Raw genomic sequence first — 11,605 nt, forward strand, 5'->3', positions numbered from 1 at the left:
CTGGGGTCTGCGGGGCCGTGGGCCTGGCTGCGCGGGCGGCGCTGAGGAGATGGACAGGCCCGCCAGCGCACACTGAGGGGACCCGGCCCTGGCTCTTACCGCGCGGCGCCGCCTCGCTCGCTCGCTGGCTCCGGGATGGGGCCGGGCGGCGAGCTCGCCCGGTGGCGCGGCCCGAATCCGTTGAGTCCGGCCTCAGGGCAGCAGCCAACCCCGCGGCGCCGTTCGCCCGGCCCGCCCTGCCTCCTTCGCGGCCCCCGCCCTCGGTCCGCCCCTGTCCCGCCCCACAGTGCCGCCACCGATGGCGCAGGCGCCGCAAGGCCCCGCCTACATCCTGCCGCCGCGCAGGTCCCTACGGCCCCGCCCACTCAGCTCGCGTCCCTCCCATCTCTGGGTAGCGCAGGCGCCCTGTCACCCGGCCAGCCACAAAAAGCGGCTCCAGCAGCCTGTACGGACGCGTCGGTGTTTGCGCTGGAGCCGCGGATGGCGGATGCTCCTGAATGCTGTGTACGACCGGGCGGGGTGATGAGTGTAGAGCTCCGTCGTCCCAAAACCTTACCTCAGCCAAAGGCCCCACCTTTCGTGTGCGGCACGGATTTACAGTGTGCCAAGGACGGTGCTGGGAGACGAACGAGACAGTGGTGATAAAAACACACAAGCCCTGCCCTCCTGGCGCTCCCCGTGCGGCTGGGAACACAGACACTAAGCAAGTGAGCCACCAAAAACATGAGGCTAAATATCCTTTATCAAGTAAAGGAAGTTCTGGTAGGGCACGGTTGTCATACAGGTTTTTTTCCTTATATAGTTTGAACTACATTAATAATTTTTATTACATCTTAATTTCCCAGAAAAAAATCGGACTTGATAAAATTTTAATACATTCTTGGACTATTCGCTAATACTTTATTTAGCATTTTTGCATATATGTCCGTAAGTGATTTTGGCCTTTCCTTTTACTTTCTTGTACTGTCGATGTCTGGTTTGGTATTAAATTTATAATCAAGTCACAATGAGTTGAGGAGACTTCTGTTTTCTTGTTTATCTGGAAAATTACGTATAAGAGGATTTTTCTTTTCAATGTTTGCTGAAGTTGCCTATAAAATTATCCAGGCCTGGTTTTTTTCTTTGATTTTGTGTGTTTTGAGACTTTTGAGGGGATAGGATGCAGATTTTAAACTAAGCATTCCATTTCCATTTCTTGAATGGTTCTAGATTTGGACAGATTTTTTTTTTTTTTTGAGTAGGCTCTATGCCCACTGTGGGGCTTGAACTCATTACCCTGAGATTAGGAGTCGCATGCTCTACCGGCTGAGCCAGCTAGATACCCTGAGACAGAATTTCTACTTCTCCCTGTATCATCTTTGCTAAACTATTTTTGCAGGAAAGTGGCTATATATTGATGTTTTCGAAATTGTTGGTATGAAGTTGTTCATATTCCCTTATAATTTTTTTTAAATTTTATTTCAGAAGGCATCCATTCCTATAGTCCTCTTCCCAAATGCAACTAACTGTATTCAGTTTCTTGATATCCTTCTAGAGATACGTTATGAATATAAACAAATATGCAAAATAAACAGATACGTTCTTTTGCTTCTTTTTTTTTTTTAAGATTTTGTTTATTTATTTGACAAAGCGTGAGAGCACAAGCCAGGGGGAGCTGAAGGCAAACGCTTAACCGACTGGGCCACCCAGGCGCCGGGTTATCCCCTGCTTTTTGAAAGTTTGTGTTATGCCACTTCACATTTACGAAAGACATACATCGTTACCTGCTTTTGCTACCCTAAAGAAATGCAAAGAGGATTTTCGCTTTTATGAAAAAAGGTGAAAAGCAACAATAGTGTTGTTTGTTTTGCAGAGGAGGTGGACACTCTGAGCAGCAAGAGTGGCACTGCCAAACTCCCACCACGGGAAGTACTCTCAGCATCCCAGCGTCAAGCTGCCATAGGCTTGAACTGTGTGAGCATTTCTGCTTTATCTCCGTTTATTTTGTGCATCTGTTAGCAAGATGTGTCCTAAGGCATAAGAAAAGCCTCAGAGGTTATTTTTGGGGCCTGGGAGCACGCAGAAATGTTTTCCATATAAATAAATGGTATTTGCGTCTTTGCTTTGTGCCATTTCAGTGTATGAAAGATTTCATAGTAACAGTCTACTTTTAGATCGCAGGGGAAACCCATATTCTTTCTGCCTTCTTTCACTCCAACGTTAGGTCAGTGGGATTCATCTGTCTTGTTGCATCCATCTGTGGCATACAAAATTAATAATATTTGGTTACGGTATAATGTTCTGTTGTATGAATTTACCATACCATACTTTACCCATTTTCCTACTGTTGGGCCTTTGAGTTGTCTCCAGTTGTGAGCTGTTAGTGGAAGGAAAATTGCATGATGCAAAAGTGATTCCTAGATTCTCCAGTGGAAAGCTGTGCGTACTTGGAACATGCCCTTCTAGGTTATCTGGTTCTGATTTTGTGGGGGCTCTGAGCATTTTATTGTCTTTGAACTCTTTTACAACTCTGTAAATTGTGGAAAACTGATAGCAGTGCAAATGGTTCTTATCTAAGGACAACCCTCCCCCACAGTGGAAAAGTCAGTTTTGCCTCCATTTGCAAATTTATCTCAATATTTCTGCTCTATAAACGTGTGACCTTTGGATCCTCCTTTGAACTGATAGTAACATCTTACTGGTTCCCTCGTTTAATTAACGAGTTAAGTAAACTCTTCGAGTTAAGTAAACTCTTCGCTACAGGTTTATTTTGTATTTGCATAAGGGTCATGATTTTAGTTTTTTTTTTTAAGATTTTATTTATTTACTTAAGAGAGAGCGGGAGAGAGAGAATGAGAGAGAGAGAGCACGCGCAAGCACAGGGGAGAGGAAGAAGCAGACTCCCTGCTGAGCAGGGAGCCCGAAGTGGGGCTGGATCCCAGGACCTGGGATGGTGACCTGAGCCGAAGGCAGATGCTTAACTGAATGAACCACCCATGTGCCCCAATTCTACTTTTTAAAAAACTTATCCTCAAACACTAGAAACAAAGTTCCTATAAACATTCCTGCACACAGCAAAGCACTTTTAATGAGCCAAAACTACTGACCTAAATGTTCTCACATTGAAATTGCAAAGCAAAAGAGCCATTTTTGACCAAGCAGGAGGCTGCTGACATTTCCTGAGCAGCCCCCAGGCCTGTGGAACTAGACCCTGTGCCTGGGGCAGGGGCTGGGGCAGAGATGGCTTTGACCAGGTCCTAGCCTCTAAGAGTCCTCTCTGGCGGAGGGGCAGTGTGAACTGGCTAGATCAGGTGAGCTGTTGCTGAGGTGTCCTGGAGGAATCAGCAGCCTTGTCAGAGGACATGGTATTTCAGCGGCGTTTCCATGAAGAGAGGGCACATCTGGGACAGTGGACGGCAGGAGAAAGAGCAAGGAACCTAAGGCAAACGGGGCATCCTCTAGAGCAAAGACTGAAGGAGCAGGGCAGCAGGGAGCATGGCTGTACCTACAGGGGTGGGGGTGGGGGCAGAGCAGGGAGAGTCTTCCCCACCAGGCCTTGGAACTTGGGTTCGGTAGTACAGACAGGGACTAGTCACTGCACCTTCGGGACCAGGAAGTGACATGCTGCAAGATTGCCTTTGGAGGGCTGGCCTCGTGGCATGCACAGGATAGGGAGGGTGACCCTCACAGTCAGGGGACCTGTTCGTGGTTCTGGGTGTTGGGGAGTGTGGGAGGTCTGAGCTAGTGACAGGGTCAGAGGGGAGGAGACAGATCTGAGGGTGGGGCACACAGAACCATCTGGACTTCATGCCAGTCTACAGCTGGGCCTCAGTGCTGGCATCTGGGTGGTCCCATCAGCCTCATCCATACTCCATTCTTTGTCCTTGCTCATCCTCCTTGGCTCCCCAGAACCAGAGGGCCAGAAAAAGTAGGCACTTGGAGCAGCTAATGGCCTGAATCAAGAGAGGTCCTGGGGAAGCAAGTGGCTGACTGCCTATGCAGGAGGTCACCTATCCGTGTTTGAGCTCCTGCCAGGGCCCAACCTCTAGCAGGCCATGGCCACCAAGTGGCAGGGTTTGGGACACTGTGATGATCAACTCGTGGGCTGAGGGTGCCCTTCTGGTCAGGCCCTGCTGACCGTGCCATGCTAGCATCTCATCACCATGAAGATGGGCTGAGCTGCACAGCCTGGAACCCCTTTGAGCTCAGTGTTGCTGGTTTCCCGCTAACCTGCTCAGCTCACCCCAATCACTGACTGCCCCCTCAAGCCCAGCTGCTTCATCAGCACCACAGCTGGAGGAGTCAAATGTCAGGGGCCGTAGGCCAAGTTTTGATCGGACAGTTCCAAAAGTTAGCAACAGTTAGCAAACCATCAGCTTCAAGTGCCAGGACGTGGAGCTTAGGATTCTTGACATGCCTCCCTCAGAGCCAGGGGAGCTCTGGGTCCCAGGAAATATACAGCTGTCAGCTGAGCAATGATGTGTCTGCAAGCAGAGATGGGCTGTTCGCCTTCCATGGCCATGCTGCTCGCTCCAGGAGGGACCCATGTGCCAGCGAGCATGGCCTGAAACCGCAGAAGCTCCTTGGGATGCCCAGCTGGCCTACAGGCGACCCAGAAGAGATACAGGAAGGGAACCTACTCTGGACAAGGCATCCACCTCCCTTATGGCCTATAGCGATCAGATGTAACCAGACCCTCTTCCGACACGGTCAGGGAAACTGAGGCCAGTGAGAAGGGAACAGAGCTGCTGCTTCTCATGTGTCAACAGTTCTGTGGGTCCCCAGACTTGAGCTCAAACCCTGGCTCAGACAGCCACTAGCTATGTGACCTCAAGCCTATTCCCCAATCTCTCTGTGCCTCCAGCTTGTCTGTGAACAAGGGCAATACTCCCATACCATTTGGGGTGCTGGGGGACTAAATAACAGGGTTCAACCCTATTCTGTTCTCCCCATACACCACACTTCTCTTCAAAGTCTTTGGTACACAGAAACCACACGGCTAATAAGCAGTAATGATGCGCTTAGTGTCTGCCCATGGAGGCTGTAAACATCCCAAGGGCAGGGCCTGGCATATGGTAAGGGCTTGGGACGTGGTTCCTCTTATCATCTCTCAGTGTCCAAGTCCCCATCCACAGAAAGCAACAACCCTGTCCGGCTTCCTGATTCAACCCCACCCAGCACTAGAGACCTCTGGAAAACAAATACGCATCTTGTTGGGGACATGGGGACAGCAGGGATAAGCTAGGGAGCCAAGCAACGTGAAGCGCCTCAGGTTTGAATAATGTTCACTGGCCTATGTCTGGCACTTCCCAGTGTCAGTGTCTAACCCAGCCCTTATTTCCCAGGTCAGTGAGGTTCAGCGAGAGAAATTAGCCGTCCAAGAGGTACGACAAGTCTTGGCTTCTAGATCCTGGGTTTGCACCCCCAGCTGGTGTTACCACACCCCTAGCAAAGGAGCCTCTTGGGAATTCTTTGCACAACCCAAGGCTCCAAACATGCCTGCGTCTCTGAGAACCATGTTCAGGACTTGTAGCTCTTTTGGAATAATTCTCCCTTTGAGGGTAGATTTCACTGTGGGGAAATTTTAACCAAATGGGTAAAAAGAGAGAGGCATAGGGGTGCCTGGGTGGCTTGGTCAGTCAATCGTCTCTTGGTTTCAGGTCAGGTCATGATTTCATGGGCACGGGATCAAGCCCTGAGTGGGGCTCTGCGCTCAACATGGAGTCTGCTAGAGACCCTCTCCTTCTCCTTCCCCCTCTGCCCCCCCACTCATGCATGCGCATGTGTGCTCTCTCTCTCTCTCTCTGCCTCAAATAAATAAATTTTAAAATCTTTTTTTTTTAAGACTTTATTTATTTGAGAGCGAGAGCGCGTGCACAAGCAGGGGAGGGGCAGAGGGAGAAGCAGACTCCCTGCTGAGCTGGGAGCCCAATGCAGGCCTCGATCCCAGGACCCCAGGACCATGACCTGAGCCAAAGGCAGACACTTAACTAACTGAACCACCTAGGCGCCCCATAAGTTAAAAAAAGAGGATATAACAGTACATTATTATCCTGTTTTAAACTCAAAGCACACTGCTTTTGCAGGAAAACCAGAAGGTAATTCAGAGAAGTTCTAGGAAGATCTGGAGGAAAGAAAGACACGCCCATTGAGAAAACATTAAAACGGCCCTGGGGGATTAATTTCCAAACTGGTCAGTAGGCCACACCTGTCACAGAAGCCAGGGGAGGAAGGGACCAGCAGGAGGAACAGGTAGCCATGTCACAGGTGGTCAGGGCAGTGAACAGCCTTTGGCTTCCGGCCAGAGCCAGGCTGACCTGGACACAAAGGAAGTGGGCACTGAGGGGCAAGATTGCAAGGGCGGGTGGCCCTTCCCAGGAGCTTGATGATAAAGGAGAAGGAAACGGGTGTAACTAGGGGGACGGAGGGGTCGAGAAAGGGCTGTTTCTTACTTCTCTCCTACTTTCTGGGAGCTAGAAGCTAGCTGAGTGTGTTTATGGGGCAGTGGTATTGGGATTTGTGGGGTGTCCCGATGGGGTGGAGGCTGGTGGTACAGGCATGGGAACGAATGGAATTTTCCCTTTTTTGGTCCCTGGGCCTGGTTGTAAGTAGCCCATTGGTCTATCAGGGTCTGTGGCCCTTTCGAGGTGGGTCGCTCCATGAGCCTGTTTGTATTCAGCCTGGGGGTCACCGTGGGACTGTTTGCCTCAGTTTCCCATTGCTCAAGCCTGTTGCCCAAAAGCAGCCTTTGTAGGATTCTGGCTGAGGAGGGGCACATTTGCAGAGGTGGGACACATGGGGTCTACAGGTCGAGCTGCCTGAGGGGACAGGCCAGGAAGGCGCTCTCGACTTCTTTGGGGTCTTTTGTGGGCAGGACTGGTGGTGGGAGAGGGGCCAGAGGACAGGGGCCAAAGCCCCCAGGCTGGGTTGTGTATGGTGTTTGGAGATGACCCCTGTGTCTCTCTCCAAGGTCCCCGCCCCAGGCTTTCGGCCTCTGGCCCCAGGACACAGGAGGGTAATCCATGTCTGCCCTGAGCAGGAACACACTGGGAGGTGGGAGAACAGGAGAGGAAGCTGGAAAGCCAGAATCTGGCCACGGTGTTGGCCTGACTAGCAGGGTGACTGTATTGGTTTCCTAAGGCTGCCATAACAAAAGATCACTAATGGGGAGGGGTGGAGAACTCAAAACGACCAAAATGGGTTCTCTCATAGTTCTAGAGAAGCCCCAAACCCGGGTGTTAGCAGGGGCAGTTCTTTCTGGATTCTTGGAGGGAGAATCTGGTTCCTGCCTCTCTCCTGGCTTCTGGCTGCCAACAGTCCTCAGCTCACAGATGCATCATGCCAATCTTGGCCTTCATCTTCATATGGTGTTCCCCCTGCCTGTCTCAGTGTCTTTTCTTCTGTCTTTTATAAGGACACTTGTCATTGGTTTTAGGGCACACCCTAATCTGCAAGGATCTCATCTTGAGATCCTTACCTCAATGATATCTGCAATGACTCTTATACCAAATAATATCATATTACGAGGTTGCAGGTGGACATATCTTGAGGGGGGAGCACAATTCACCCATTACAGGGACGATGGAAGAGCCACTTCCTCTTTCAAAAGCCTGGTATTGTCTGAACACGAGAATGCTCTCGTGAGGAGAATCAGACAGAATGATGGCCATGAGCCAGCTCTAGGGACCACATGGTCCAGCTGGGACAGGTATGTGGTTTTAGTCCTAAGCACCTTGAGCGCAGAGGTCACACACTACCGAGGCCAAAAGCCACAGCACACGCCTCCCGGCAGTGCACACCAGTCTGTCCGGCATCCAGCCTTGTTTGCCCGTTAGGTTTTACTCCACCAGGGCTTAGGAAATCCTCAGTGTCCTGAGGCCTCCCCGCCTCTACCACATTTTGGCATCAGCCTTGACCAACCTCTCAGGTGCTATAATTTCTCACCCACCCACCTGGCCCAGGAGGCACAGGACTTGGCCCTGAGTTAGGAACTCAGGATTCTGGGGGAGGGGGTCCCGAGGCTCAGAAGCTGAGGGGGTGGGGAGAGGTTGCTTGGGGGCTTTGGGCCTATAAAGATCACCATTGTCTGGGGACCCTCACAGCGAGACCAGCAAGCATGTGGGCCTGAGCTTGGGATGACTCCGTAAATGCCATATCCGGGCGGTGGCTATGGTTAGGTCACCCACTGGAGCCATGGAGTGACTCTGAATTAGAAGAGATTGGCATCGACTGTAAGGGGAAGAGGAGGCCACAAAATGTGTTTGTCTGTGAGGTTCACTGATGAGGCCTAGACGAGGGCAGTGACAATCCCTCCCCTCTGGGTGGTCACCCTGGACCCACTGGAGCAGCATGGGTGGACTTGGATTCCAAGCTTGGTTCCACATTCGGGAGTTCAAAGGGCCAAAGGCCAGAGGCCATTGTATTAGTCAGCTTAGGCTGCATAACAAAACACCACAGGAGGGAGGGGCTTCTCCTGAGGCCTCTCTTCCTGGCTTGTAGAGGACCACCTTCTTACTGTGTCCTCACAGGGCCTTTCCTCTGCATGCCTGTGTGTGGGGAGAGAGAGATCCATCGCTGGTGTGTCTTCCTCTTATAAGGACACCAGTGCTATCAAATGAGTTCCATCTCACCTTAGTCACCTCCCTAAAGGCTTCCATCTCTGAATATAGTCACATTAGGGGTTAGGGCTTCAACATATGAATTGCAGGGGACCACAATTCAGTTTGTAACATGACATAGTGGAAAACTCCAAGTCAGCCATGAAGAGGGTGTGGAGCGTGTGGGTAACACCAGCTGGGCAGAAGAGGGATTTGCCTCATGTTGGCATGGCCCCAGCAGGAGGCAGGTTTGACACAAGGGGACATGTGGGGGGGCTGAAACTCAGAGGCCTGAGACCCGCGTGCCTGGCAGGGCGGTGAGGGCTCCCAAAGTCATCACTCTTGGACCAGGAGCCCCAGGAGTTGTTTCCTGGCCATCACCAGGTGAAAGGGCCCCAGTTGGGAAGTGCAGCCCAGGAGTGTTTACCTACTGGAGAACACAAACAAAGGTCATTGATACCTTAGCTTGTTCCAAATAACTTCTGCTCACCACTCCCCAACATTGTCAATACTGTGTTCAGAAAAATAGAAGGAACAGCAGCTCCTCCCCTGTTTTTCTCTCCTTCTGACCCATTTCCCCGTGGAGTTGGGAGCAGGGGATCACTGGGGCACAGGGCAGCCACAGATCAGAGCTGAGACAGCAAATCCTGAGGGGGGTCTGTCAGCACTAGCCTATCATGTAATTTAAATCGTGGCTGTACTTAAATGAGCACCGGCAGCACCTGCTTCCCTCTGGGCGGGTCTGGATTGCCCCTGCTGGTCCTGGGGGGCCGTGCCACAGGTTTGGGAGGTCCACGTGTCCATGGCACTCAAGCCCTTCACCCCCAGGGAGTTCCTGGGTCTGGGGTGGCCACCATCCTGGCACCTCCGCTTCTGTGGCTACTCAGTCGGCAGCTACTTGGGAACTGAACTTGTTTAGGCCCCGTTCCCAAAGCCCCCTTTGTCCAGGATCCCATTTGAACTTACACAACCCCAGCTGCCAGGCTCGGGTTTCAACAAAATGACTGAAAACCCTAAGGAAGAGTTTCTGGTCAGGCGCTGACCAGTTCCCCACACAGGAGGGGAACGGAAAGGAGCTGGTTTGCGGACTGAGCCTTCACTGTTCTAGCTGAACGGGTCCAAGAGGCCCCAAGAAGGCCTTTCTCGGGATGCATGGCCGCGTGCTGTCTAGGCGGCTGCCTGGCGCGGGGCGCTCCATGCAACTTGTTCGGGAGTGCACAGAAGAGCAGCTGGTTTCCTTTGCAATCTGGACCCATCTGAGGGGCGCAATAGGGCTCTGTCTTCCCGGAAACCATTTACATGGGTGCCTGTTTGTCATGGTCCTGGCTGCCTTTTCGGGTCTGAAACATTTGTGTGACACAGGGCTCTGCCTGGCAGCTGCCCCGCTGCTCTCCTCCAACTCGTTACACCAACTGAGTTCCAACACCCCCTCCCCTAGTCCCTCCTCATCCGGGCGTGACCCTCAGCCCTGCTGCTGCTGGCTGACCCATGGCAGCTGCTCTGAGGCCATTTGGACCTCTTCAAGAGCTGGGTCTGTTTGTCCGCCCCTCACTTTTTTTAAAAGATTTTTTATTTATTTATTTGACAGAGATAGAGACAGCCAGCGAGAGAGGGAACACAAGCAGGGGGAGTGGGAGAGGAAGAAGCAGGCTCATAGCAGAGGAGCCTGATGTGGGGCTCGATCCCATAACGCCGGGATCACGCCCTGAGCTGAAGGCAGACGCTTAACCGCTGTGCCACCCAGGCGCCCCCGCCCCTCACTTTTTATTTATCTTTCCAGAGCTATTTGTGACAGCCCATTGTTAGTCCATGGAAAGGCTTCTTTTTAAGGCAATTGAGGCATTTTGTGGGGGGGCAGGTATACAAATTTTTCTGAGATTTCTGTACACAATCTTGCCCCTTTTATTTGCCCAGGGTGTGTGCCTGCAAGACACCTGGAGGCCTCAGCCCATGTGGCCCACATGAGCACTGCTGTGTCTAGGCCAAAGCTGGTGGTCAAGGTCTAGCCCTGTCCAGTCCTGCAGAATGGGAGAGAGCTTGGGGGGGGGGTCCAACAGAACACACACGTCCTAGCCTCTGCTGCTCAACCAGCTCTGGGACACTGGGGTGGGGGTGGGGAACTTTGTGTGCCTCCATTTCCCCATCTAGCAAGTAAAGGGATTGGACTAAGGGGCTTCTGAAGGCCCTTTCAGGTGAAAGATCTCAGATTTGGGATCACTGGCCTGGGCTCGGCTGGACATGGTGCCTGCTCTTGGCAATTTGGGTGCAGTCAACTTTTGCCCCCAAAATCAAATCCTAGTAAGAGATTCAGTGGGGCCTTAAAAATTTTTTTCATTATTGTGATTATATTTTTTATGGTTTTCAAATAGGACCAGGACTGAAGGGATAGAGAGCTAACTGTAGCCTTTTAGGAGCCAAATACTCTGGAGGAGAAGGGCCAGTGGCGGCCTGTTCCTCATTGGCAGATGTTCGAGCGGACAGACGGCTTGGTGTACGTGAAGATTTTCCAACGCAGGCAAGACCCAAGGTCAACCCTTACACCTGTGGGAGGGGGTGTTTGGGGAGGGGATGCTGAGGGGCACTGGGGGGGTGCTGTGGGAGCTGGTGCTGGTAGATAATGCTGTGGGGGGTACACTGGAGGCTGATGCTGTGGAGGGCACACAAGGCGGGGCTGTGGGAGGGGTGTTGGGGGCAAGGGCTCCGAGGCTTTTGGAGATTCTGAGACTGGAGGTTCATCCCTAGGTACCCTATTGTACCCTTGGCGTGACCTCCTCCAGGTCACCACAGGCCAGCGAAGGGCTGCACTGGGCTCAGGGCTGCCGCCATCCGGCCCTGTCTCTCCCCAGGACAGTCCCACACTCCGCTCGGTGAAATGGCCTCAGTGACGCTCCACGGGCAGCAGTGTGGGAGGCCAGCCGGAGGGAGAATCAGTCCAGGCGGATGACCGCATACCACATTGCCCCCACCCCTGGGGGCTGACCAGGGAGACACAAGGAGACCGCCAGGGGGCTGAGGAAGACACCCACTGG

At 52.3% G+C, this 11,605-nt stretch overlaps 1 protein-coding gene and 1 long non-coding RNA gene across 2 annotated transcripts in view; one reads left to right on the forward strand and one right to left on the reverse strand.

The window, feature by feature from the left end:
* Window positions 1-268, reverse strand: part of SPECC1L (sperm antigen with calponin homology and coiled-coil domains 1 like) — a 126,521-nt gene extending 126,253 nt beyond the window's left edge. The window contains exon 1 of the mRNA XM_034642180.1: window positions 100-268. The gene's annotated coding sequence lies outside the window, so the exon portion shown is untranslated. The remainder of the gene's footprint in view (window positions 1-99) is intronic.
* A 162-nt stretch (window positions 269-430) lies between these two features.
* On the forward strand, window positions 431-11,102 carry LOC117795913. Its single transcript, XR_004620084.1, has 3 exons — window positions 431-707; window positions 1,853-1,953; window positions 10,946-11,102. It is a non-coding gene; the product is annotated as an uncharacterized LOC117795913 (long non-coding RNA).
* The last annotated feature ends 503 nt before the right edge of the window (window positions 11,103-11,605 follow it).

Source organism: Ailuropoda melanoleuca, chromosome 14 (assembly GCF_002007445.2).
Source record: "Ailuropoda melanoleuca isolate Jingjing chromosome 14, ASM200744v2, whole genome shotgun sequence".
Taxonomy (NCBI): domain Eukaryota; kingdom Metazoa; phylum Chordata; class Mammalia; order Carnivora; family Ursidae; genus Ailuropoda; species Ailuropoda melanoleuca.